The sequence below is a fragment of the Vitis vinifera genome, chromosome 7 (genome assembly GCF_030704535.1).
Source record: "Vitis vinifera cultivar Pinot Noir 40024 chromosome 7, ASM3070453v1".
Taxonomy (NCBI): domain Eukaryota; kingdom Viridiplantae; phylum Streptophyta; class Magnoliopsida; order Vitales; family Vitaceae; genus Vitis; species Vitis vinifera.
In genome coordinates, this window is record NC_081811.1 from 9,099,273 (window position 1) to 9,126,074 (window position 26,802).

A 26,802-nucleotide genomic window follows, 5' to 3' on the forward strand; every position below is an offset into this window, starting at 1 on the left:
TGAATAGGTGGAGTTTAACATGTTGTAGGTGGTTGGGTATTAAAAATCATTCTCAAAAATCCGGGGTAAAATCCGAGGAGTTAGTGGTTGAAAGATCCTTAAAGCTTGATGCCCTAAACCTTAGTTGGTTGGGAGTCATCGATGGACCCCCGTTACATGGACAATTTAGAAAAGAATGCCTTTAAGATTTGCACTCCTACAAGAAAAAATTGTGAAAGAAAAGAGGTGCGTTCTTAGCCTATTGGAGGCTGATTAGTTTGCTAAGCTTTGAAAAGAACTAGGTTGGGGGGAGATGATAGTTATCCATACTATACTCGGAAGCTAATCACATTAACACTTAGCTTTTAGTGGAAGAATTTGATTTGGATCTTTTGAGAGTGGAAATTCTTTTGATGCTTAAACTTGCATAATATCCATTCTTTGTACTCTATGATCAAGTGAATGCTTTGACAACTCTTATTATAGGTTGAGTTTCACATCTTTATTGATCCATGGATGTCAATCATGCCACTTGATTATTTTTTGGAGTGATCAGCATGATTTTGTAAATTATTATATTATCTATTTTTCTTTATTTTTCTCTCCTTCATTGCTCAGGGACTAGCAATGTGTTAGTTGGGGGGAGTAAAGCATTTAGAGTTTTCAACAAAAGAACCATGGTTGTAGAGGAGTCCATCCATGTCATTTTTTATGAATCTAACAATTCTCTCCAAGAAAGAGAGAGTGTTGATAATGATTTAGGCTAGAAGACCTACATGGAAAAATTGCAAATTGAAGATGGAAAACAAAAAGAAGAGAATGAAGTGGATCCTAAGGAAGAAAGATCACCATTGGCACTACCCCCTTCTCAACAATTGCAAGGTGAATCAAGCCAAGACTTTTCTAAAGAATGGAAGTTTGCCATCAATCACCCACAAGATCAAATCATAGGTAATCCATCTAGTGGGATAAGAACTAAATCCTCTCTTCGAAAAATTTGAAATAATCTAACTTTTATCTCTCAAATTGAGCCTAAAAATATAAATGATGTTTTAGATGATGAAATTGGATGATTGCTATGAAAGAAGAGTTAAAGCAATTTGAAAGAAGTGAAGTGTGGGAATTAATACCAAGACCATCAAATCAAAGTGTTATTGGAACTAGATGGGTGATTCGTGCCCAGTCAGTGTATTAGCTGATTCATATCCAGCTGGTGCTCCTTGATTGAGGGAGTAATCAACAAAATTTATAACCTATTACACCATGAACTAGGGTAGCAAAGACAAAGCTACTATAGCATAGTGGCTCTAGGATCGTTCACTGGGATGGGTTTTCACTTCACAATTGATATTAATTCAAAGCTGAATTGGTGCCTTTTCATTTCAAGGTTAGCTTTAAAAGAAAACATAATCTTTAGCAAAAAAAGGTTTGGTTTTAAACTAACCAAAAATAGTAACTGATTTTACTTATAAAGAAAAGTGTCTCTTGGAGTTTAGATCACTGGGTTCAGATTCCTCATACAAAAAGGAGAGTTCCGGTCACTTGTTTATTTTCCTCGCATTGGGGATTTAACATATAGTTATTTCCCGAACCGATGTGGTACAGATGCTTCTCATTAATGGGTTCAAACACTAAATCCCTCTCACTGATGCACCTTGCAATGGCTCATACTTCTCACCTAGCATTTGCCATTCAAGGTGATCTTTAACCTTGGATTACCTGTCAAAAGCTCACAAGAGATAACTAATGGATGTCTCCGTGGAATCCAAAAGCTTACCAAGTGTTGGCTATTCTAGAAAATCCTACCTTCAAACCACCTCCCAACGGCTCACAAGAGATAAACTAGTGCATCTCTATGGATGGAGATCACTTGCCTTATCAAGTGTTAGCCCAGGTGATTTAAAGGCGTTTTAAGTTAACTAAAAAGATAAAAACCATTAACGGGTCACACTTTCTCTTCATTAAAAACTAAAACAACAAAACTTCCAATTTATGCATGTGGAAATTTACCCGGCTTTCTTCACTCCAAGAGACAAAGAGCCTAGCCTCTCATCCTCTGAGGAAAAATCCTTAGAGTTTGATTAGCTGGAAAGAAAATAACAAGAAAACAAAATACAGAGCAAGTGCTCTGTATTTTACTTCCTTCCCAAAACTATAAAAAGAAAGCGTCTCTAGGAACAAGCTCCCGAGATCTGATCTCCCTTTCAAAGAAGATTACAAACTATATATAAGGGGTTATTTACCCTTTGTACTTACTTAAAGACTAAGGAATCCTATAATAGGTGGGTTACAAGGAGACTTTAGGTATTTAGACATCAAATATCTAAAGCAAAATATCTAAAGAAAAAATATCTAAAGATAAATATCTAAATATAAATATCTAAAGAAAAATATCTAAAGATGTTAATCGCAAATATCGGGAAGCTTCAGGAGAACACCGCGGCACTGTGCAAAATTGGCTGCGAAACTCTCCGGGTGAGCGCTATAAGCGGCTCCGGATATGTGTGACCTGGGAAGTTGAAACGCTCTCCTCTCCCATCCGACGTCAGAATTCCGGATGTGAAACATCCGGGTGGAATGTCGACGGCAGCAAAATTTCGGGTGTGAACATCCGGGTGGAATGGCAGCGGCAGTAGAATTCTGGATGTGATACATCCGGGTGGAAAGTGGCGGCAGCCGGATGGAATTCCTACCCGGGTGGAATGAGCTATGATTCCCGTCCGGGTGGAATGAGTAGGATCCCATACTCATTGTATTATGGATTTGCTTATGGATTCCAAAGAACTCTCCTCAATCTCGGATTGCTTTGGTGATCAAAAAGCTATCAAAACACCAAAACTTAACACAATTTGATTAGAATTGTTTGCAAGGGTCCTTAATATGTTAATTAGGCTAAAAGTTGATAACTACTACTCAAAAGTGTTTAAAAGAGTTAATTACAAGCTATGAAATAGTACTTTTTGAGTAGTAATCAATGGGTCTTTAGAAATAAAATGGATGAAAATGGAACAATTGTTAGAAACAAAGTAAGGTTAGTAGCCCAAGGTTTTAATCAAGAAGAAAGGATAGATTATGAAGAAACCTTTGCCCCCCGTAGCTAGGTTGGAAGCCATTAGGATACTACTTGCCTTTACATGTTTTAAAGCCTTTGTTTTATATCAAATGGACGTGAAAAATGCATTTTTAAATGGTTTTATAAATGAAGAAGTGTATGTTGAACAACCATCCGGTTTTGAAAGTTTTAATTTTCCTAACCATGTTTATAAACTTAAAAAGGCATTTTATGGTTTGAAACAAGCACCTAGAGCATGGTATGAAAGATTGAGCAAATTTATTTTAGAAAATGGTTTTAAAATGCATAAAATTGACACAACCCTTTTCATAAAGACCAAAGAAATGGATATGCTCCTAGTTCAATATATATGTTGATGATATCATTTTTGGTGCTACTAATGTCTCTCTTTGTGAAGAATTTTCTAATTGCATGCATAGTGAGTTTGAAATGAGCATGATGGGAGAGCTCAATTTTTTTCTTGGACTTCAAATCAAGCAACTAAAGGAACCTTCATCAATCAAGCAAAGTATATAAGAGTTCTTCTCAAAAAGTTCAACATGGAGGAAGCTAAGACAATGAAGACTCCAATGAGCTCATCCATCAAGCTTGATAAGGATGAGAAAGGTAAATCCATTGACTCTACTATGTATAGAGGCATGATAGGTTCTTTGTTATACTTGACCACTAGTAAACCCGATATTATGTGTAGTGTATGCTTGTGTGCTAGATTTCAATCTTGTTCTAAAGAATCTCACTTAAGTGCCATGAAAAGAATCCTCAAATATTTGAAAGGAACAATAGACATAGGCTTATGGTATCCTAAGAGTGATAACTTTGAATTAATTGGTTTTTCAGATGCCGATTTTGCCAGTTCTAAAGTTGAAAGAAAAAACACTAGTGGCACATGTCATTTCTTAGGACACTCACTTGTATCATGACATAGTAAGAAGCAAAATTTGGTAGCTTTGTGATTCGTCCCCAATTGGTGTTCCTTTGATTCAATCCTCAGACGGGAGTTATCAACAAAATTTATAAACCTAATTCACCATATACTAGGGTAGCATAGCTAGCATAGCATAGTGGCTTTAAGATCGTCCACATGGATGGGTTTTCATCGCACACATGATATTAGTTAAAGCTCTGAAATGGTGGTTTTTCTTTTATGAGATCGCTTTAAAAGAAAACATAAAGATGGTTGAAAAGGTTTGGTTTTAAGCTAACCAAAAAAATATAGTAACTGATATTAATTATAAAGAAAAGGTTTCTTGGATTTTCAGGTCACTAGGTTCAGGCTCCTTATACAAAAGGGAATATTCCGGATCTTTTCCTCGCATTGGGGATTTAAACTATAATTATCCTCCCAACCGGTGTGTTACAGTTGCTTCCTATTAATGGTTTCAACGCTAAATCCCTCACACTGATGCATTTTTCAATGGCTCGTACCTCTCACCTAGCATTTGCCATTCAAGGTGATCCTTAACCTTAGATTACCCTTCAAAAGCTCGTAGGAGATAACTAATGGATGTCTCTAGGGAGTCCAAAAGCTTACCAAGTGTTGACTATTCTAGATAATCCTACCTTTAAACCACCTCCCAGAGGCTCGCAAGAGATAACTAATGGATCTCTATGGATTGAGTCTGAAAAGCTTACCAAGTGTTGGCCCAGGTGATTATTAGGGATTTTAAGTTAACTAAAAATATAAAAACCATTAACGGGTGATAACCTTCTCTTCATTAAAAACTGAAACAAGGAAAACTCCTACATTTTGTATTTGGGTCCTTTACCTAGCTTCCTTTAATCCAAGAAACAAAAAGCCTAGCCACACATCCTCGAGGCCTCAAGGATGTTTGGTTAGAAAGAAAATGAAAACAAAAATTTGAAGGAAAAGCAGAGCAAGTGCTCTGTAAAATATATTTCTTGCTATGATCCTCTTCCATGTATATTTTTCTTTACGTTGGTTCAGAGATATATATAGAAGATATTTTCTAAGAAATATCCAGAGAGATATTTTTAACCTCCCTTTAGATATCCTAAATATCCCAATACTATCTGTAATTGATTACAATGAGAAAATAGGAAATTACACAAAATATTTGAAGATTACATGAAGATTTCGCAAGTCATATATGGAGTTGCGAAATTTTCGCAAGTGGTTCGTGGTGTTGCGAAATTTTCGCATTTGGATTTAGCTGGTGCGAAATTTTCACATTTCGATTTGGCTATTGCGAAATTCATTTTCAGCTTGGTGCAGTTGTCTTTAAATGGCCATAACTTCTTCATTTCAGCTCCAATTTGCACACCATTTGAAGCGTTGGAATCCTGACTTCCCGACCTTCGAAAAAATATATAGTATGTATACAATGGACTCTAGGAAGTGCTCTAAATTTGTCTTGAAGTTGCTGTCCTTTTGAATTTCGCATAGCATGAGAAGATTTCGCAATGCCTTGCAGAATTGCTTCATGTTGGATTTCTCTCTCTGTTTTTCTTCCTTGCATCTCTTGATTAGCTTGGAAACCTATTTCCAAGGGTTGCACAAAATTCTCCCTCATTCTAGGCTTGCTTCAATGATCAAAAAGCTACCAAAAACACCAAAACTAGCCAAAAACTAATTAGTAACACTTGCAAGGGTCCTTAATGTACCAATTGAGTTAAAAGGTATTAATTATTACTCAAAAGTGTTTAAAAGAGTTTATAACAAGCTATAAAAGAACACTTTTTGAGTAGTAATCACTCCCCTTAACCGACATATTGCTAGTCCCTTAGCAATGAAAGAGAGAAAAAACAAAAATAGACAGTAAAATAATTTACAAAATAATGTTGATCACTTCAAAAAATTTTCAAGTGGCATGATATAGAGCATACTCTCTCATGGGACATTAAAGAAGCAAAACCCAACCTTCAACAAGAGCCATCAAATCTCCTGCCTAATTACAATTTATAAAGAGTAGGCATTATGCAAATTTAAGCAACAAAAGAATTTCCATTCCCAAAGGTCCAAACTTTACTCTTCCACAAAAATCTAAGTGTTATTTATTAGTTTCCAAAGATAGTATGTCGAACTATACTCTCCCCCCAACCTAGTTCTTACTCAAATCTTAGCAAACTGATCAACCTCCAATAGGCTGAGAACACACCTCTTTTATTTCACATTTTTTTTTTCATTGTAGGAGTGCAATGCTAAAGGTATTTTTTTTTCTAAAGTGACCATGTAATGAGGGTCCATCGATGACTCCCAACCAATGAAGGTTTAGGGCATCAAGTTTTAAAGATCTTTCGACCACTAACTCCTTGGATTTTACCCCGGACTTTTGAAATTTAATTTTAATACCCAAGCACCTACAATATGTTAAACTCCACCTATTCACCCTTGTAATGAGCATTGAGGTCTGTGACTCCCAACCAATCAAGGCTTAAGGCACTAAGTTTTAAAGATTTTCACCATATACCCCTCAGACCTTGCTCGGGTTTCAAGGCAAGTGTAACACTTTATTCTTTCTTATTTTTTCAAAGGCTCATTAGCCTTTTATAAAGTGTCCCAACACTATTAAAACGAGGTCAAAGGTACCAAATCTAAATTTTCCTAAGTTTAGGAGGTGAGATAGTTTTTCATCTTATAATTGGAACCTAAAGTGCATAGTGTGTGGTAAGATTAAAGTGGAAGAAATAAGGTTGAATTTAATAGGAGTTTCAATAATTCATCAACCTCAATAAGCATAATACGACTCTAATATTCAAGAAAAAAAAGTAAGAATTCAATTTCTCCCATTTCATTTTGAGAATTTTTCCTTAATAATCATGGAGAGTAGAGTAAAAACTTTTAAAATTAAGCAAATTTTTTTTAAAATTAAGCAGAAAGTACTAAATTAACAAAATAACCTAGCATTGTTAACAATACTTACTTCCTCAACTCTCCCCCCAACCAAGATCAACATTGTCCTCAATTTGTCAAGATCGATTGAAAATATAGGGAGGAAGTGGTACCTTCTGAGTGACATGGAGTCTGAGTCGTATAGGAGAAACCACATGAGTCAACAAAAAACAAAAGAGTCGTGAGAAGAGGAAATAGAAAAATGCTAAGTGTAACAAAAAATATGATGTCTATATATTAATCTGAGAAAGTACAATATGAAATATGATCAGGTAATACATCCAATCCCAGAATATAAAGCATCAAAACAAAGGAACAATCTCTACTAATATAATATGGCAATATAATAGGATAAAGAGATGTCCTATGATCAAGTAGCGAGGGCGTCAAGTGGAGATGTAGAGGTTTAAGTGACTGTTGAAATTCACACAAAGACCGTTGGCTTTCCCACTGAGGCTTTTGGAATTCGCAAGGTTGCGAAATGGATTTGGTAGTTGCGAAATAAATTCGCAACCTCTTTTAAATTTTGCAAGGTTTTCACAAGGAAAAAAGGGTTTGTGAATTATTGGCCGCCCTTGCGAAATTTTCGCAAGTCAGATATAGGGTTGCGAAATTTTCACAAGCCTGCGAATTGTTCTGTTTTTCCTTTATTTTGGAATTCCTCTACATTTGATCATCAAAAAACCTAAGTTTAAGTCAAACCAAAATGAAATTAAAACAAGAAATCAAAATCAAAACAAGTTTAAAAATAAAACAAAAAGATATGGACTTGATCCATCAAAAAACTGATCCTATTTCAGCTCGTCTTCTACTCGGTATGCATATTTCATCTCTGAATGTAGCAGATTAAGAATAAGCTTTGGGGGCTCCTCCTTAGCATGTCTCTATATCTCCACCTCATTGATTAAGGGTTGCATTTCTTTTCTTCTCGTCCAAAAGGATAGAGTAGCAAGCAAATCTGAGGGTTCAGGTAACCCTTCATAATGCTTTGGCTTGAATGTGGGCTAATCAACCATAACTACTTTGACTTTCCTCACCATTGAATTTTCTTCCTTTTGAGCCTCCACTTTATGGATACCCTTGGGATTTTGATAAGGTTGAGAAGGAAAGTTTCCTTTTTCTCGCTCTATGTTGAGGTTGATAAGCCTTGAGATTGAGTATTGGAGATTATCTATCTTCTAAGACAGATCATTCACCCTCCTATCCATCTTTCTGTCTCGATTGGCAATTTCTTTCCTGAGCTGAGCATTTTCTTGCCTGAATTAATCATTAATGGATTTTTGAGCTGCTACAAAGTCTCCCATAACCTTGGTAAGGTTCACAATTGCTTGTTCAAGGTTCGAGGCTTGCTGAAGGGCTTGAGCAACTACTGACATGGTTGTGGTTCCCAAGAGAAATTTGGATGATTCCTACAATTTGAATTGTAGGTGTTGCGATCACCAAATATCTCTCTCACCGTTGGAATGATAGGACACTCCACCACCAAGTGCTCAAAATATTGACAAATGAAACACGACATAGCTTGCACTGGTTTCTCAAAAATGGCGTGCACTTTTTGTATCTCCCACATTTCTAGTTCCTCCAATCTTCTTTCCATAGTTGCAATGTTTTCTTTCATATCGATGTCTTCGTTCAAAGTATACATCCCAACCTTAGCATTAGAAGCACTTGGTTGAGATTTCATTCTTCCCACTTCTCTAGCATTCGGCTCATCCCATCCTCTTGAAACTTCAGCTACATAACTCAAGAAATTCATGGCTCTCTTTACTATCTCGTATCCGACAGGGCATGCACAACTAGTAATAACTAAAACAAAAACAAAGAAAACAAAAGCAAAAAAAATTCTAGAAAGAAAAAATTAAGGTTAACTAAAAGCTAAATAAAATATAAACTAAAAACAGAAACAAATAAAAAGAAACAAATAAAGAGAGTTAGTAAAAGAAAAGAAAAATCACCAAACTTGTGATGAAGATCACAAGTGTTCTGGAAAGATCATATCACTATGAAATGGCACCATCCCGACAACGGCACCATTTTATTCGTCCCCAATTGGTGTTCCTTTGATTCAGTCCTCAGATGGGAGTTATCAACAAAATTTATAAACCTAATTCACCATATACTAGGGTAGCATAGCTAGCATATCATAGTGGCTCGAGGATCGTCCACAGGGATGGGTTTTCATCTCACACATGATATTAGTTAAAGCTCTGAAATGGTGGTTTTTCTTTTATGAGTTAGCTTTAAAAGAAAACGTAAATATGGTTGAAAAGGTTTGGTTTTAAGCTAACCAAAAAAATATAGTAACTGATATTAATTATAAAGAAAAGGTTTCTTGGATTTTCAGGTCACTAGGTTCAGGCTCCTTATACAAAAGGGAATATTTCGGGTCTTTTCCTCGCATTTGGGATTTAACCTATAGTTATCCTCTCAACTAGTGTGTTACAGTTGTTTCCCATTAATGGTTTCAATACTAAATCCCTCTCACTGATGCATCTTGCAATGGCTCGTACCTCTCATCTAGCATTTGCCATTCAAGGTGATCCTTAATCATGGATTTCCCTTCAAAAACTCATAGGAGATAACTAATGGATGTCTCCAGGGAGTCCAAAAGCTTACCAAGTGTTGGCTATTCTAGATAATCCTGCCTTTAAACCACATCCCAGAGGATCACAAGAGATAACTAATGGATCTCTATGGATTGAGTCCAAAAAGCTTACCAAGTGTTGGCCTAGGTGATTATAAGGGATTTTAAGTTAACTAAAAATATAAAAACCATTAACGGGTCATAAACTTCTCTTCATTAAAAACTGAAACAAGGAAAACTCCTACCTATTGTATCCGGGTCCCTTACCTAGTTTCCTTCAATCCAAGAAACAAAAAGCCTAGCCACTCATCCTCGAGGCCTCTGAGGATGTTTGGCTAGAAAGAAAATGAAAACAAAAATTTGAAGGAAAAGCAGAGCAAGTGCTCTGTAAAATATATTTCTTACTATGATCCTCTTCCGTGTATATTTTTCTTTACATTGGTTCAGAGATATATATAGAAGATATTTTCTAAGAAATATCCAAAGAGATATTTTTAACCTCCCTTTAGAAATCCTAAATATCCCAATAATATTTGTAGCTAATTACAAGGACAAAATAGGTAATTACACAAAATATCTTGAGAAAAAATCTAACTGAGTCGGTGCGCAAATATCTGAAGATTACATGAAGATTTCGCAAGTCAGATATGGAGTTGCAAAATTTTCGCAAGTGGCTTGTGGTGTTGTGAAATTTTCGCTTTTGGATTTGGCTGGTGCAAAATTTTCGCATTTGCCTTTGGCTGTTGCGAAATTCATTTTCAGCTTGGTGCAGTTGTCTTCAAATGGCCATTACTTATTCATTTCAGCTCCGATTTGCACACCATTTAAAGCATTGGACTCCTGATTTCCTGACCTTCGAAAAAATATATAGTATGTATATAATGGACTCCAGGAACTACTCTAAATTTGTCTTGCAGCTGCTGTTCTTTTGAATTTCGCATAGCATGCGAAGATTTTGCAATGCCTTGCGAAATTGCTTCATGTTGGATTTATCTCTCTGTTTTTCTTCCTTGCATCTCTTGATTGGCTTGGAAACCTATTTCCAAGGGTTGTACAAAATTCTCCCTCATTCTTGGTTTGCTTCAATGATCAAAAAGCTACCAAAAACACCAAAACTAGCCAAAAATTGATTAGTAACACTTGCAAGGGTCCTTAATGTGCCAATTGAGTTAAAAGGTATTAATTACTACTCAAAAGTGTTTAAAAATTTTATAAAAAGCTATAAAAGAGCACTTTTTGAGTAGTAATCACTTTGTCAACAACAGAAGCCGCATACATAGCAGCCAGATTATGTTGTGCACAAATTCTTTGGATGAAACAAACACTTAGTGATTTTGGTTTATCTTTTGAGCATATACCTATTAAATGTGATAATACTAGTGCCATAAGTATATCAAAAATCTCATGCAACACTCTAGGACTAAGCACATGAAGATTAGACATCATTTTCTTAGAGATCATGCACAAAATGGTGACATAATACTTGAATTTGTAAGCACTAAATATCAACTTGTCGATATCTTTACAAAACCTCTAAGTAAAGAACAATTTGTTGACATTAGAAGACAATTAGGGGTGATTTCATTATGATCTAATGTTTGCTTATGAATGCTTGATGTCTATGCCTATTTATTACTTGAATTTCATGTCATATGCATCATATAGAACATCATATAGACATATACTTAGAAAATGGTCAATTTTTGACCAAAAATCAAAATTCCCTTGGAATTGGACATAATAAAATTGGGGAATTCAACTTAAAAATGAAGGAAAATGATTAAGAAATAAAAAAAGTGAGCGAACATGGAAATTCAAAGAGCGTTGATCGTGTTGACCAGGTGGTCGACCGGTTAAGGTCTAGTCAATCAATTCGTTGGGGTTGAGAATTTAAAAAGCCTCCTACGTCTCATTTTTTCACCATTTTCTCTGGTTCTTCAAGGGGTTTTGTTGCAATAAGGGTTTGGAAGATTTTTTGGTCTTATTTCTTGTTAATAGAGTTATCTTAGACATGAATTTGCAAGTCTAAGGCGCATTTGGAGGTTAGGGTTTCGGTTTTTGGGTACCTACTTTCTCTACCCGAGCTTTATTTTTGTTTTTTATGATTCTCTCGGACTTCCATGGCTCCTAGATGAGAATAAGATGCGGCTAGGGCTTAGGGCAAGCACCCAACTGAGGTGTCTTAGCTAGAGGCATGCCGAAAGGCACATTTTGACACTGCCTTGTTCAGTACCGTGAAGGAGTACCAACGGTACAAGTAACATTTTGCTCAGAAAATGGTAGTTCCAAGGAGAAACACCAATTTTCCTCAACTTCAGCACTTTGGATTTGAGGGATTGTTCACTAGGATGAGTTGGTTGTCAATAGTTATGATTTTTGAGTCGGCTTTTTCAACACTAGTTTGAGCATTCTACTCGATGGCGACTTACGACATGGGTGGCCCGATCATATCCACTATTAGAGGAATTAAGATTCGCTTGGACTCGGAGAGCATTTTTCATATCTTTGATATTGCTCTTGTTGGACTAAGAGTATACGAGTCCAATATTTGGCCCACTATGCTGAATTTGAGCCTATAAAGGTTATTCAAATGATTTGTGGACTGCTAGATGCCCATGGGATGGGCAAGCCATCTGCACATAGCTTGACAGTCATTAGTAGAGTGTTATATCTTATGTTGAGCTTCACTTTCCTACCATGGGGTGGACACTGAGATGAGGTCTCCTATTATGAGGCATTCCTTATAGATTCCATTTTGATTGGGAGATGGATCCATTTGGGATATCTGATGATGATGCACATGATTGCATGTTGCGAGAGTACCACTCGAGTACTCCCCTATGGTTGCTTCCTTTCCCGAGTATTCAAGTATGCTGACATTAACCTTAGTAGAGAAACGGACTTTGAGGCCCCTAGTACATATGATGATCAGTCCTTGGATGGATGAAATTTGAGAAGGCTCTAGATGACTCTTGGATAAATAATAAAAAAAAAAAATAGAAAGAGCACAACCACAGGGACATAGACAAACACACTCTAGATTTGAGAATGAGGTAGAGATTAGGGAGATGGAAGGTGGAATAGACCCTCAGGGTGGCATAGACCCTCAGAGTGACCACTAGCAGAGAGGAATCGAGCTTGATATTCCTCCACTTTAAACAAAGATTTCTTCATAGACTAAGGTATTCAGTTTGAGACCACATTCTCTGAGCCGATGATGATTGAGTTGGCTTTTACAAATGGACCATTTACTTAGCCATCATACAATAAGCCCTCCTTCTCTGGACTAGCATTCACCGAGCCTACCGATATTGAGATACCACCTCCTCAAGCACCTCCCGCTCTTAACCATGCTCCATGAATGGACTTACCAACTTAGATTAGCTTTCTTGGCCCTCATATGGACGACCTTGAAGTGGTCAGTGACACACGATTTTACTCTATGGAGGATAGGATGGACCAGTATCAGCACTTCTCAATTTGAGTATCTTCAAAAAAGGATTGATTGCTTTAAATATCACATGGAGCAGAGGATGATTCATTAGTAGATGATGGCCTACTTGTGTTATGTGTTTCCACCTCCACCTCCTTAGCCTTGATTCTTTGGAAGCCCCCCTTGTTCATTTTTTATGTTGCCAAAGGGGAAAATATTTTAGGACCTAAGAGGCTAGCTATAGGAGGCTCATACATGCATATTATTTTTGTTGGATCATACATTGCTTATCTTTAGTTACGTTAGTTTGATTGGACATATGATGTACTGACTGATACATTTGACATATGATATATGATATGCCTATATATTTGATGACTTACATTGTTTCTTGTTGCAGTTTAACATGTCTTGATCATTTTGTTTTTAAAGTCTTAAATATTGATTGTTAATCAATGATTGGTTTGAAGGGGAGATTTTTTTTTTCTCTCCTAGATAACCAAGGTTTGTCATCATAAAAAATAGGGAGATTGTTAGCCCAAGGGTTCTCCTAATCGCATTTTAATGATAACAAACCATGGTTAAGTTGCTAATTGGTTTGAATTATAAAGAATTTCGGGTGTTAGTTTGGAAATTCATCAAAAGACCTAATGGATGCAAAAGCAAGATAATTAGAGGACCTTTTAATCATAGGAAACATATATAAGATGAATTCATGGGTGCACTTAGGATTTTCATATCTTTCCATGCATCTTTAAAAACTCGGTTTATGCATTAAAGTTACATTTCCATCTAAACCCAAGTTTTATCAAATGAATCTTTGGCAAATCATTTCAAAATTGGCATATTAATTTACCTAAAGACCTGGCCTAAGTGTTAAAAGGGAAAAGAATAAAAAAAAAAAGATTTTCGGGCTAAAAATGGTGAATCGGTCGAGGCGTTGGCCAACCGGCTTAATTGGCTAAGGTACTGGTTGACCGGTTACACTTTCTCGATCGAAGTTTGGTCGAGAGATGCAAAAAAATTTATCTCTCTTCCAGTATCCTTGCATTTCCAATCAAAGGACATGCCTTCTCAGTCAATGACCGATCGAGGTCCGATTGAGGCTGATGGTCACTTGCCAAGCATTAAATACTCTAATAGCTAGTCAATCGATTGACTCCCAGCTCGACCATTCGAGGCTGTTTTTTGGCATTTTGGCTCCCAAGGCTATAAACCTATAAATTAAGAGCTTCATTTCATTTATGAGCAAGAGAACACCTGCATTTATTTGTTTACCTACTTTTTCTTTACTTAAAAGCTCTCATTCTTTCCTTGGTGCATTAAATCTCCATTTGCATATTCTTTAGTGCACCTTTGTGATTCATCCTAGCTTTGAGTTGTATTTGAGCAATTGCTAAGCTAGGTTGTGAGCTTAGGCTTTGACATAAATTTTAATATTTTGGGCTTGGCATATGATTATGGCTTGGGCATAATTAATATGAACTGTTCCATGTGGATAACTAGATTGAACATGGGTTTTTAGTATTTAATTTGGGCTAAGATAATTGATTGGATTTGGAACATAGATAATTAATGATTTTTGGTTGGAATATTTTTTGTCTTAATTTAGGTTTTTTCATTTGGATAATGGATTTGGGTCTCATATGATTAATTTGGGTTGTGGGTTTGGTCAACTTAATTTGCACTTCCTTTAATGGATTTTAGGGTCTCTTATGGGCTAGTTACAAGGTAGAAAATTTGTAAGTTGAAATATGAAGATATTGAAATCTTATTCATACTAGTAAAAAATATGTCAATCACATGCCAAAGTCCTCCTATTTTATTCACTCATGCAATTCACCATTACTTTATCAACATATTTGTATTATATCCAATATTAGATCTCATACTAATTACTTAATTAAGCATCAATCTTTGCAACAATTTATTTGTAGAAACCAAGTTAAACTCAAGTTTAAAAAGGTGTCTTGCTATCTTCCTAATGAGTAACATAGCCTCGTAACTAAATATAAGTTTTGTGCCATTGTCTTATTTTTGTTCCAATAAAATTAAGTTTAGCTATTGAGTGGAGCAGCAGATGAAATATGAGAGTCCATGATAACCTTCTACCTTTCTCTATCTCATTTTGCCACTTTGCATTTTTTCTATTTCAAAATTTCCGATTTGAAAAATAAAAATAAAATTAATAAATCTTTTTTATATACTACTTCAAATTCAATTTATTTATTTTAATTCTTATATAAAAAGATTAAACAATTTAAAAATATATAAATTTTTATCTTATTTTATAGTAAGAACAAACATAAAACAATAATTCTTTGATATTTCTTCTTTTCAACTTTTAGGTAAATATAAAATAAAGGAAAAAGTAAGGAGTAGTATGGTTGCCAAACATGGTTACTTTCATACACTGTGTAGTTGGGTTCTTCACGGATTGTTTGGGCAACCTCGAGCGGTAAGGACAAAAGCACCCAAAGGTTGCACTGCAAAATTCCATCCAACATCGTTCATATGTCTAAATCGTCTTAGGTTTTCATTGGTCTAGTCTTCTCTCATTTCCAATGCTTCTATTACAGATAAATGAGTTGTCTTTAGTGAATCCACAAGATCCGGTCAGGAGATGACACCAACCCATTATTTCTCTTACGTGTCAACCCTTCGTGTGCTTACTTTCAAGTCATTCCATTGTCTTCTCACAATTGCACTTCATGTATGTTGGAACCATGATTTTAAATGTTAGCTGTATATATCTGTACATACCATAATTTGGTTGTTTCCTTAGGGATAATACCTTCCTAATTTAGGACTCTCAACTGTATATATAAACAAGTATTATTCATCTAATAAATACAAGGAATTGAGAATTACCTTGATTCGGTTACATGGTATCAGAGCCACGTTTGGTTCAAGGGAATTTTCTGGGTTTTGGGTTTTGTTCCTAACAATCTGGAACAGTAACCTGTTACGTTTTTTTTTTGGTCTGGATTGCGTCACCACCGACCCAGGGAGGAGCGCATTCTTGTTTCCGGAGCGTGGGAGTGCTTGAGGCCGTCGTTTCTTCACCTATTTGACGTCCCGACGTTTCCCATCTCTCGATTTGACTTTCCGACGTTTCTCATCCGGTGTTCGATCAACTGTCGAGGGATCGCAAAGATTCATCGACGACTGCGGAATCGCTGTTGCCTTCTTCACAGATCTCGCCACCCTCTCACGCTTTCTCTTCGCCCTGTTCTCCGTCAACGCGGTCTTCACCTCGGCCGGAACCCTAAGCCCCCCCCCCCCCCCCCCCCCCCCCACCTAAAACTCAGCTTGGCGCCTTTCCTCATCGGCAGCACCGTGTTCGCGCTCAAATCCACGCCAGAAAACAAACAGTCGCCGTCTTCCGAGATCATTGAAAGCCCCGACCTTCCCGTCTTAGCTTCAGTGCCGATCGTTTGTGGCTGAGGGACTCCTGCTGCAGCCTCTCGGGCCCGACACACGACTTTCAGGGTGAGAAAGAGAGGGAGTCAAGGGTTTGATGCACTCTTTTGACCCTTTGACTCTTTTGACACCTTGTAAGAGAGGTATTTGTCTCTTTCTTCTTGCAATGGTAAATTGCAATTTCTGGTCTGGCTGATTGCTTTGAAGATTAAATTTTATTGTCATGGAAGAGAGTAAGAATTCTGTTGCTGATATAGTGCCTATTGTGTCAAAAATAACTGAACACAAATTAAATGGGTCTAATTATATTGAATGGAGCAAGACTATCAAAATTTATTTGAGAAGTGTTGCTAAGGATGACCACTTGACTGAGGAACCTCCTAATGATCACACTAGAAAACTTTGGATGCAAGATGATGCACGGTTATTTCTGCAGATGAAAAACTCTATTAATAGTGATATCGTTGGTCTGCTGAGTCATTGTGAATTTGTTAAAGAGCTAATGGATTATCTTGATTTTCTGTACTCTGGAAAAGGAAATGTATCTCAGATGTATGATGTATGGAATGCCTTTCATTGTCCTGAGAAGGGAGCTAAATCCCTCACTGCATATTTTATGGACTTCAAGAAGGTATATGAGGAATTGAATGCACTTATGCCTTTCAGTCCGGATGTTAGAGTACAACAGGCTCAACGGGAACAGATGGCTGTTATGAGTTTCTTATCCGATCTCCTATCTGAGTTTGAGACTGCAAAATCTCAGATTCTTTCTGGTTCTGACATTGGTTCCCTTCAGGCAGTTTTCAGTAGAGTTCTACGAACTGAGAATGTCTCATCTTCTCAGCACACCAATGTTCTTGTTGCAAAAGGAGAAAATGCAGAAAATGCAAGAAGGGTGACTAACAGGGGCGGAAACAGGGCATTTGAAAATCGTGGCAATGATTCAAGTACAATTGTATGTTTTTACTGCCATGAGGCTGGCCATACCAAGAAGAACTGCAGGAAATTGCAAAATCGAAATCGGAGAATTCAAACTGCCAATGTTGCTACATCTAATATTGCTACATTTTCAGACTCCTCAAACAAGATCGTCACAATGACAACAGAAGAGTTTTCTAAATATTCACAGTATCAAGACGCACTGAAAGCATCTACTCCTGTTAGTGCTCTGGCAGAGTCAGGTAAAACATGTCTTGTCTCCTCCTCAAACAAATGGATAATTGATTCAGGTGCCACAGATCATATGACAGGTAATCATAAAACCTTCTCTACCTTCAGAACACATTCTGCTCCTCCTGTTACTGTTGTTGATGGTTCTACCTATGAGATTAAAGGGTCTGGGACTGTGAAACCAACATCTTCTATTACGTTATCTTCTGTGTTAAACTTACCCAATTTGGCCTTTAACCTAATCTCTGTCAGTAAACTTACCAAAAATCTGAATTGTAGTGTCTCATTTTTCCCTGATCATTGTGTGTTTCAGGATCTTATGACGAAACGGACATTTGGTAAAGGACATGTATCTAATGGGCTCTATATTCTTGACGAGTGGGTACCTCGACCAGTTGCATGTGTCAGTACTGCCTCTCCTGTTGAAGCTCATTGTCGGTTAGGACATCCTTCTCTACCAGTGTTGAAGAAATTATGTCCTCAGTTTGATACTTTACCTTCATTAGATTGTGAGTCGTGTCATTTTGCGAAGCATCATCGTAGTTCTTTAGGCCCACGGCTTAATAAACGGGCTGAGTCTTTGTTTGAGCTAGTACATTCTGATGTTTGGGGTCCGTGTCCTGTTACTTCTCAAACTGGGTTTCGATATTTTGTTACCTTTGTGGATGATTTTTCTCGAATGACTTGGATTTATTTTATGAAGAATCGTTCAGAAGTATTTTCTCATTTTTGTGCCTTCTCTGCTGAGATTAAAACCCAATATGATGTGTCTGTGAAAATATTAAGAAGCGATAATGGAAAAGAATATGTGTCTAACTCATTTCAGAATTACATGAGTCACAATGGGATTCTTCATCAAACATCTTGTGTTGATACTCCTTCTCAGAATGGGGTTGCCGAAAGAAAGAACAGGCATTTACTTGAGACAGCTCGTGCCCTCATGTTTCAGATGAAGGTTCCGAAACAGTTTTGGGCTGATGCAGTTTCCACAGCTTGCTTTCTGATCAACCGTATGCCCACTGTTGTGCTTAAAGGTGATATTCCGTACAAAGCAATACATCCACAGAAATCACTTTTTCCACTGGCCCCAAGAATTTTTGGATGTACATGCTATGTTAAAGATACAAGGCCTTTTGTTACTAAACTTGATCCTAAGGCGTTACAGTGTGTTTTCTTGGGGTACTCAAGACTGCAAAAGGGCTATAGATGTTTCTCGCCTGATCTCAATAAGTATCTAGTATCAACGGATGTTGTGTTTTCAGAAGACACATCATTTTTCTCTTCACCCACAAGTTCTGCAAGTGAGGAGGATGAAGAATGGCTTGTGTATCAAGTGGTTAATTCAAGACCAACTGTTGGGCAATCAAGTGTGGTCGATTCTGATGCATCTCTTGCTCATTCGGGTCCTGTTGTTAATATTCCTCCTGCTCCAGCCAAACCACCAATTGTTCAGGTGTACTCTCGGCGCCCAGTGACAACCGATACATGTCCTGCACCAGCTCCTTCGTCATCTGATCCTTCCAGTGATCTCGACCTTCCTATTAGCCTTCGGAAAGGTAAACGACACTGCAAATCTATCTATTCCATTGCAAACTTTGTGTCTTATGATCACCTGTCATCTTCCTCCAGTGTCCTTGTAGCCTCTATAGATTCTATTTCAATACCTAAAACTGTTACAGAGGCCCTGAATCATCCTGGTTGGAAGAATGCAATGCTTGAAGAAATCTGTGCATTGGAGGATAATCATACATGGCAACTTGTCGATTTGCCTCAAGGAAAGAAAGTTGTTGGCTGCAAGTGGGTCTTTGCGGTAAAAGTTCATCCTGATGGCTCTGTGGCACGATTGAAAGCCAGGCTTGTAGCTAGAGGATATGCTCAGACATATGGAGTAGACTATTCTGATACTTTCTCTCCAGTTGCCAAACTCAATTCAGTTCGACTATTTATTTCTATTGCTGCTTCCCAACAGTGGATGATATATCAGTTAGACATCAAGAATGCCTTTCTTCATGGTGATCTAGAGGAAGAGGTCTATCTGGAGCAACCTCCTGGGTTTGTTGCTCAGGGAGAGTATGGGAAGGTTTGTCGTCTGAAAAAAGCTCTCTATGGATTGAAGCAGAGTCCCTGTGCTTGGTTTGGAAAATTCAGTAAGGAGATTCAAGCATTTGGCATGAACAAGAGCGAGAAAGATTACTCCATTTTCTACAAGAAATCAGCTGCTGGTATCATACTTCTTGTGGTCTATGTCGATGATATAGTTATTACAGGAAATGATCATGCAGGAATCTCTGATCTTAAGACATTCATGCATTCCAAGTTTCATACAAAGGACTTGGGTGAACTGAAGTATTTCCTGGGAATAGAAGTATCAAGGAGCAAGAAAGGGATGTTCTTATCACAAAGGAAGTATGTGCTTGATCTGCTGAAAGAGACCGGTAAGATAAAAGCAAAGCCATGTACTACCCCGATGGTTCCTAATGTACAACTTATGCCAGATGATGGAGATCCCTTCTACAACCCTGAAAGGTATCGGAGAGTGGTTGGGAAGCTGAATTATCTCACCGTGACGCGACCAGATATTTCATATGCAGTAAGTGTTGTTAGTCAGTTCACATCTACGCCTACAATAAAGCATTGGGCGGCTTTAGAGCAGATTTTGTGCTATCTAAAGAAGGCTCCTGGTCTAGGTATACTATATAGTAGTCAGGGACACACTCGCATCGAGTGTTTTTCTGATGCAGATTGGGCAGGTTCTAAGTTTGATAGAAGATCCAGTACAGGTTATTGTGTGTTCTTTGGCGGGAATCTAGTGGCTTGGAAAAGTAAGAAGCAGAGTGTTGTATCCCGTTCGAGTGCAGAATCTGAGTACAGGGCCATGGCACAGACTACTTGTGAAATCATATGGATACATCAACTCTTATGTGAAGTGGGAATGAAGTGCACAATGCCAGCAAAGCTTTGGTGTGACAATCAAGCCGCTCTTCATATTGCTGCAAACCCAGTCTATCATGAAAGAACCAAACACATTGAGGTCGATTATCACTTCATTCGTGAAAAGATTGAGGAAAATCTAGTCTCTACTGGCTATGTGAAGACTGGAGAGCAACTTGGGGATATTTTTACAAAAGCTCTAAATGGAACTCGAGTTGAGTACTTTTGTAATAAGCTGGGCATGATCAACATCTATGCTCCAGCTTGACGGGGAGTGTTAGCTGTATATATCTGTACATACCATAATTTGGTTGTTTCCTTAGGGATAATACCTTCCTAATTTAGGACTCTCAACTGTATATATAAACAAGTATTATTCATCTAATAAATACAAGGAATTGAGAATTACCTTGATTCGGTTACATTAAAAACCAAACTGGTCGGTCTGATCGTCAGCCGGTCACAGTTTTGGTCCAATTCGGTCAATTGGCCAAGAAATAGGTTGAACTGGGATCAGACCGATTGAATCGACAATCCGACCGGTGAACCGAACGAATTGGATGGTTCGATTAATTTTTTTTTTCAGAATCAAAAAGACGTCGTTTTGGAGGATATAAAAGCTCCTTCCAAACTCTCTCTCATTTCAAACCGCAGCAGCTGCCGTCCCCAATGCGTTGTGATACTCACACTGAGACAGCTCCCATCGGTGGCCTAGAAGCCTTTTAAAACCTCCCTCCATCGGCAGTTACAACATCACCTCTTCCCCGCCACACCGTTGGAAGCACTCCTTGCCGTTGTAAACCCCCACCCCCCCGGCCGGCTATAACCCCCCCTCTCCTCGCACTGTAAAGCCCCCACTCAACCTACTTCGGCCAATAGCTGCAATTGCAAAGGTCTAATATTTTGAAATTTATTTTTTATATTTAATATTCAATTTTTAATTTATTTATTACACATTTTAATTTATAAATTTTAGATAAATTTGCCCATTGATTCATCCTAAGTAAGATGTAACCCCTGCCTTCATTTCGACTCAGATGTTAGGTTTCATTGTCGCATGGTTTACTGAAATAAAAAATTTTGTTGTCTACAATCCATTGTTGAGGAACTGGATTAAAAATTTATATATTGTGACGTGGAATGAGCATGAGAAAGTCTAGGATTGGTCCGTTATTTTGATTCAAATTAAGAGGGATATCTAGTGAAATTTTAAACTCATGATGTATGCAACCCCTGTTTCATAGACTATTTTTGAGATTAAGTAAAGAGAGTGTGAGATTTGACTGAGCATGTGGGCTATGGTGGCAAGATATGAATTTTCAATTTTTAAACATTCACAAAGTCTCCCCTCTCCCTTGGCTGTGGTGGCAACAATTTATAAATTTTAGATAAATGTTTGGTTTGAAAGTTAATTTCTTATTTTGAAAAAAAAATTCTTTAATAAATTTCAAAATTTTTAATTCTTAGATTTTTAAAATTGTTGATGACTTTTATTCTCTAGATTAACATGTGATTTTTATAAATTGTTGATGACTTGATTATAAATCATTAAATTGTTGATGACTTTCATTCTCTAGATTAATGTGGGATTTTTGTTTCTATTTTGATAGAGAAATAAAAAAAAAATGGAATCAAACTTTACCCCATCCTCTGGTCAAGATTCAACTACCACTTCACAAACAACTAGAAGTAAGACCGACCCTACATGAGAGCATGTTTCTGAAGAAAGATATACAAATGAAAGGAAAGTTCTTATTTGTTTGTATTGTAAAAAGATTGCAAAAGGTGGGGGTATTCATAGAATAAAACAACATCTTGCTAGAGTGAAAGGAGATATTGGTCCATGTAAATTGGTTTCTCCTAATGTCAGATTTTGAATGGAAAATTCTTTGTAAGAGTTTTTGAATTCCAAGAAAGCGACATAAGAATCATATGAATATAGAAATCCTTATGGTCCTAATGTGTCACAATTTCAAGGGAATATGGTAGAAGGTGAAGAAGAGGTTCAAGAAATGCAAAGTCCTATGGTGGCTAGTAGTGGAAAAAGAAAAAAAATCAACAGTGGATAAGTATTTTGTACTAAGAAATACTCAAGGAGCTCAACCTTCCATGAGGAGTGTATTGGCTAGGAAAAAAGCTATTTGGAGAGCAGATATGGTGGTTAGGAGATTCTTTTATGATGCATGCATTCCTACTAATGTTGTGAATTTCTTCTACTTCAAGCCAATGTTGGACGTTATATCTGCAATTGGTCCTAAATATAAGGGTTCAAATTATCATCAGCTGCGAGTTAATCTTTTAAAAGATGCCAAGAATGAAGTTCAGTTACTTGTAGACTCTTATCGTGCAATTTGGGAAAAAGTTAGGTGTACAATAATGGGTGATAGTTGGACAGATAATAGACAAAGAACACTCATCAACTTTCTTGTGTATTGTTCTGAAGGAATATTGTCTGTGAAATATGTTGATGTTTTAGACATAGTCAAGGATGCGACTAATTTTTTTTTGTTATTTGATGAGATGATTGAATGGGTGGGTCCACTCAATGTAGTTCTGATTACTAGTCAAAAAGTGTTATTTCATAGCTTGTAATTAACTCTTTTAAACACTTTTGAGTAGTAGTTATCACCTTTTAACTCAATTGGCATGTTAAGGACCCTTGCAATCAATTCTAATCAAATTGTGTTAAGTTTTGGTGTTTTGATAGCTTTTGGATCACCAAAGCAATCCAGGATTGAGGAGAGTTATTTGGAATCCATAAGCAAATCCGGACACACCATCGGAAGGCGGCGGAACGTGGGCTGTGGCATCGCATATTCCACCCGGATGTCTCACATCCGGAATTCTTCTCCACCGACATTCCACCCGAATGGAGTCACATCCGGAATTTTGCTCCGCCGACATTCCACCCAGATGTCTCACATCCGGAATTCTTCCCCGCCGACATTCCATCCGGATATTTTGCATCCGGCGCTTGACGTCGGATGGGAGAGGACGTCGGATGGGAGAGGAGGGTGTTTCAACTTCCTCGGTCAGACATATCCTGATCTTCTGATAGCGCTTATCCGGAGAGTTTCGAATCCAATTTTGCACAGTGCCGCGGTGTTCTCCTAAAGCTTCCAGATATGGGCGACCGACATTTTGAGATATTTTGCTTTAGATATTTAATGTCCAAATTCCCGATATGTCCGACCGACATTTTGAGATATTTTGCTTTAGATATTTTATGTCTAAATCCCCAAACTCTCCTTGTAACCCACCAATTATAGGATTCCTTAGTTATTAAGTTTGGAAAAAAGGGTGAATAACCTCTTATATATAATTTTGTAATTTTCATCAAAAAGATATGTAGATCTCTCGGGAGCCTGTTCTCAGGGAGAGACGCATCCTTTGTACAGTTTTGCAAGGAAGTAAAATACAGAGCACTTGCTCTGTTTTTCATATATTTTTTTGTTTTCTCATTCTTTTTCTTTCTAGCCAATCAAACTCTGAGGATTTTTCCTCAGAGGATGAGAGGCTAGGCTTTTTGTCTCTTGGAGTGAAGAAAGCTAGGTAAGTTTCCACATGCATAAATTGGAAGTTTTGTTGTTTTAGTTTTTAATGAAGAGAAAGTGTGACCCGTTAATGGTTTTTATCTTTTTAGTTAACTTAAAACGCCTTTAAATCACCTGGGCCAACACTTGGTAAGGCAAGTGATATCCATCCATTGAGATGCACTAGTTTACCTCTTGCAAGCCTTTGGAAGGTGGTTTGAAGGTAGGATCTTCTAGAATAGCCAACACTTGGTAAGCTTTTGGACTCTACGGAGACATCCATTAGTTATCTCTTGCGAGATTTTGATGGGTAATCCAAGGTTAAGGATCACCTTGAATGGCAAATGCTAGGTGAGAGGCACAAGCCATTGCAAGTTGCATCAGTGAGAGGGATTTAGTGTTTGAACCCATTAATGGGAAGCATCTGTACAACACCGGTTGGAGAAGGAACTATATGTTAATTCTCTAATGCGAGGAAAAGAAACAAGTGACCGGAACTCTCCTTTTTGTATGAGGAACCTGAGCCTAGTGATCTAAACTCCAAGAAACACTTATCTTTGTAAGTAAAATCAGTTACTATTTTTGGTTAGTTTAAAACCAAACCTTTTTCCACCAAAGATTATGTTTTCTTTTAAAGCTAACCTTGAAATGAAAAGGCATCAATTCAGCTTTGAATTAATATCAATTGTGAAGTGAAAACCCATCCCAGTGAACGATCCTAGAGCCACTATGCTATAGTAGCTTTGTCTTTGCTACCCTAGTATATGGTGTAATAGGTTATAAATTTTGTTGATTACTCCCTTCTAAGGACCACAATCAAAGGACACCAGCTGAACACGAATCAAATGGCACCACTGTCAGGGACCATTGAGAGGACATGTATCAGTTGATACACCAATTGGGAACGAATCAAGTTCATATAGTGATTGATAATGCATCAAATTATGTGGTCGTGGGGAGATTGATTTCTCAGAAGAATAAACATATCAATTGGTCACCTTGTGCAGCTCATTGTCTTAATTTGATATTTAAGGATATTGGTAAGATGGACCATGTTGTTAAACTTGTAAGACGCACATCAAAGATGACAATTTTTGTGTATAATCATGTTGCTTTGTTAAGTTGGTTGAGAAAAAAAGACGGATGGATAGAGATTCTCCGACTTGGTGCAACTCGCTTTGCTACTACATTCATTGCTCTCAAGAGTCTTCATGATCATAAACAGGACTTGCAAGCTTTGATGACTAGTAAGTTCTTTGTGGACTCTAGATATTCAAGGGATAATAAAAGCAAAGTTGCAGTTTCCATCATCTTGGATAATAGATTTTGGAATGATTGTTTGATTGTTGTGAATCTTCACTAATGCGCTTATTGCGTATCTTTGGTTGTAATGAGAGGCATTTGATGGGATATGTGTATGAAGGCATGTATAGGGTTTGTTTGGCCATTAAGAAATTGTTTAACTATAAAAAAGAAGACTATACAAGCCTTATACAGAGATCATAAAGCAACATTGGGATCAACAACTAAAGAAAAGCATTCATTCAACAGCTTATTGGTTGAATGCATGTTTCCAATATGATTAGGAAAACTTTTGTAAAAAGCCAACTATGATTAGAGGTGTCATGGATGTTATTGATCAGAAAGTTTTGAAAGGCAAGCTTGATACAATGAATAAAATGAAGTTGTTTTGTGATCAATTGGGAAGTTTTGGAAAAGACCTACTTATTCTTCACATGAAGTACTTTAACCTGGTAACAGATTATTTTTATTTATTAGTGTATTTGTTCTTTTTCATTAGTTACCTACTTACTATTTAATATTTTCAAAAACTTGCTAATGTTTTTTTTTTCTTATTTTTAATGTGAAAATGGTAACTAGATGAATAGTGGAGGCTACATGGATACAGTGCACCATATTTGCAAAAATTGACCATTCAAATATTGAGCCAAACTACATCGTCTTCTGGATATGAGAGGAATTGGAGTGTCTTTGAATGTATACACACCAAAAGAAGGAATAGATTGGAACATCAAAGGCTTAATGATCTTGTATATGTTCATTACAATATGTGGCTAAAAAATTGGTATAAATGCTTTCTTAGTTGTTTTGAATTTAAATTCTTTTATTCACAATTATGAATAATTATATGCTTTTCTTTTTTAGGTTCTATAGCAAGAAAAGAATCTATGATCCCATTGACTATGCATGCATTGATGAGACTGATTTTTGGATAGTTGATGAGGATTAGCCAACAGAGCTAGATGTTGAAGAATTAGAAAATCTTTTATATGAAGAAGGGTCAATTCCAATAAATGAAGTGGAAGGTTCAAGTTCTCACATTGATTAGTAGAATATTTAAACTTATAAAAGTTCAATAATTAAATTTTTTTATATTCAAAAATGATTTCTTGTTGATATATATTCAATATTTTTGTAGATGATGACGATGGTGGTAGCATGGCTATAGAAGGGCTTGATGTGGAGAACTTTGGTTTTCTATATGCTCATTTTCAATCTCCATATTCAAATTTCCAAAATGAATGAAGACATGAATTTTATATTTATTAGTATGCAAAAATCTTCATGAATATTCAAACATTGACATGTTATTTTTTAAGTAACTATTTAAGTGTCGTGGTTAACATTTGTATTATCTATTATGGACAATATGTTAAGTTAACAACTCTTTGATAATTTGGTTATTATAGGATATCAATGATTTGATTATTTGATAAATATTGGGTTTATTGACATTATGAATGTATTACATCTTATATTATGTTATAGATATCATATATGATGATTGATGACTTCTACAAGTAA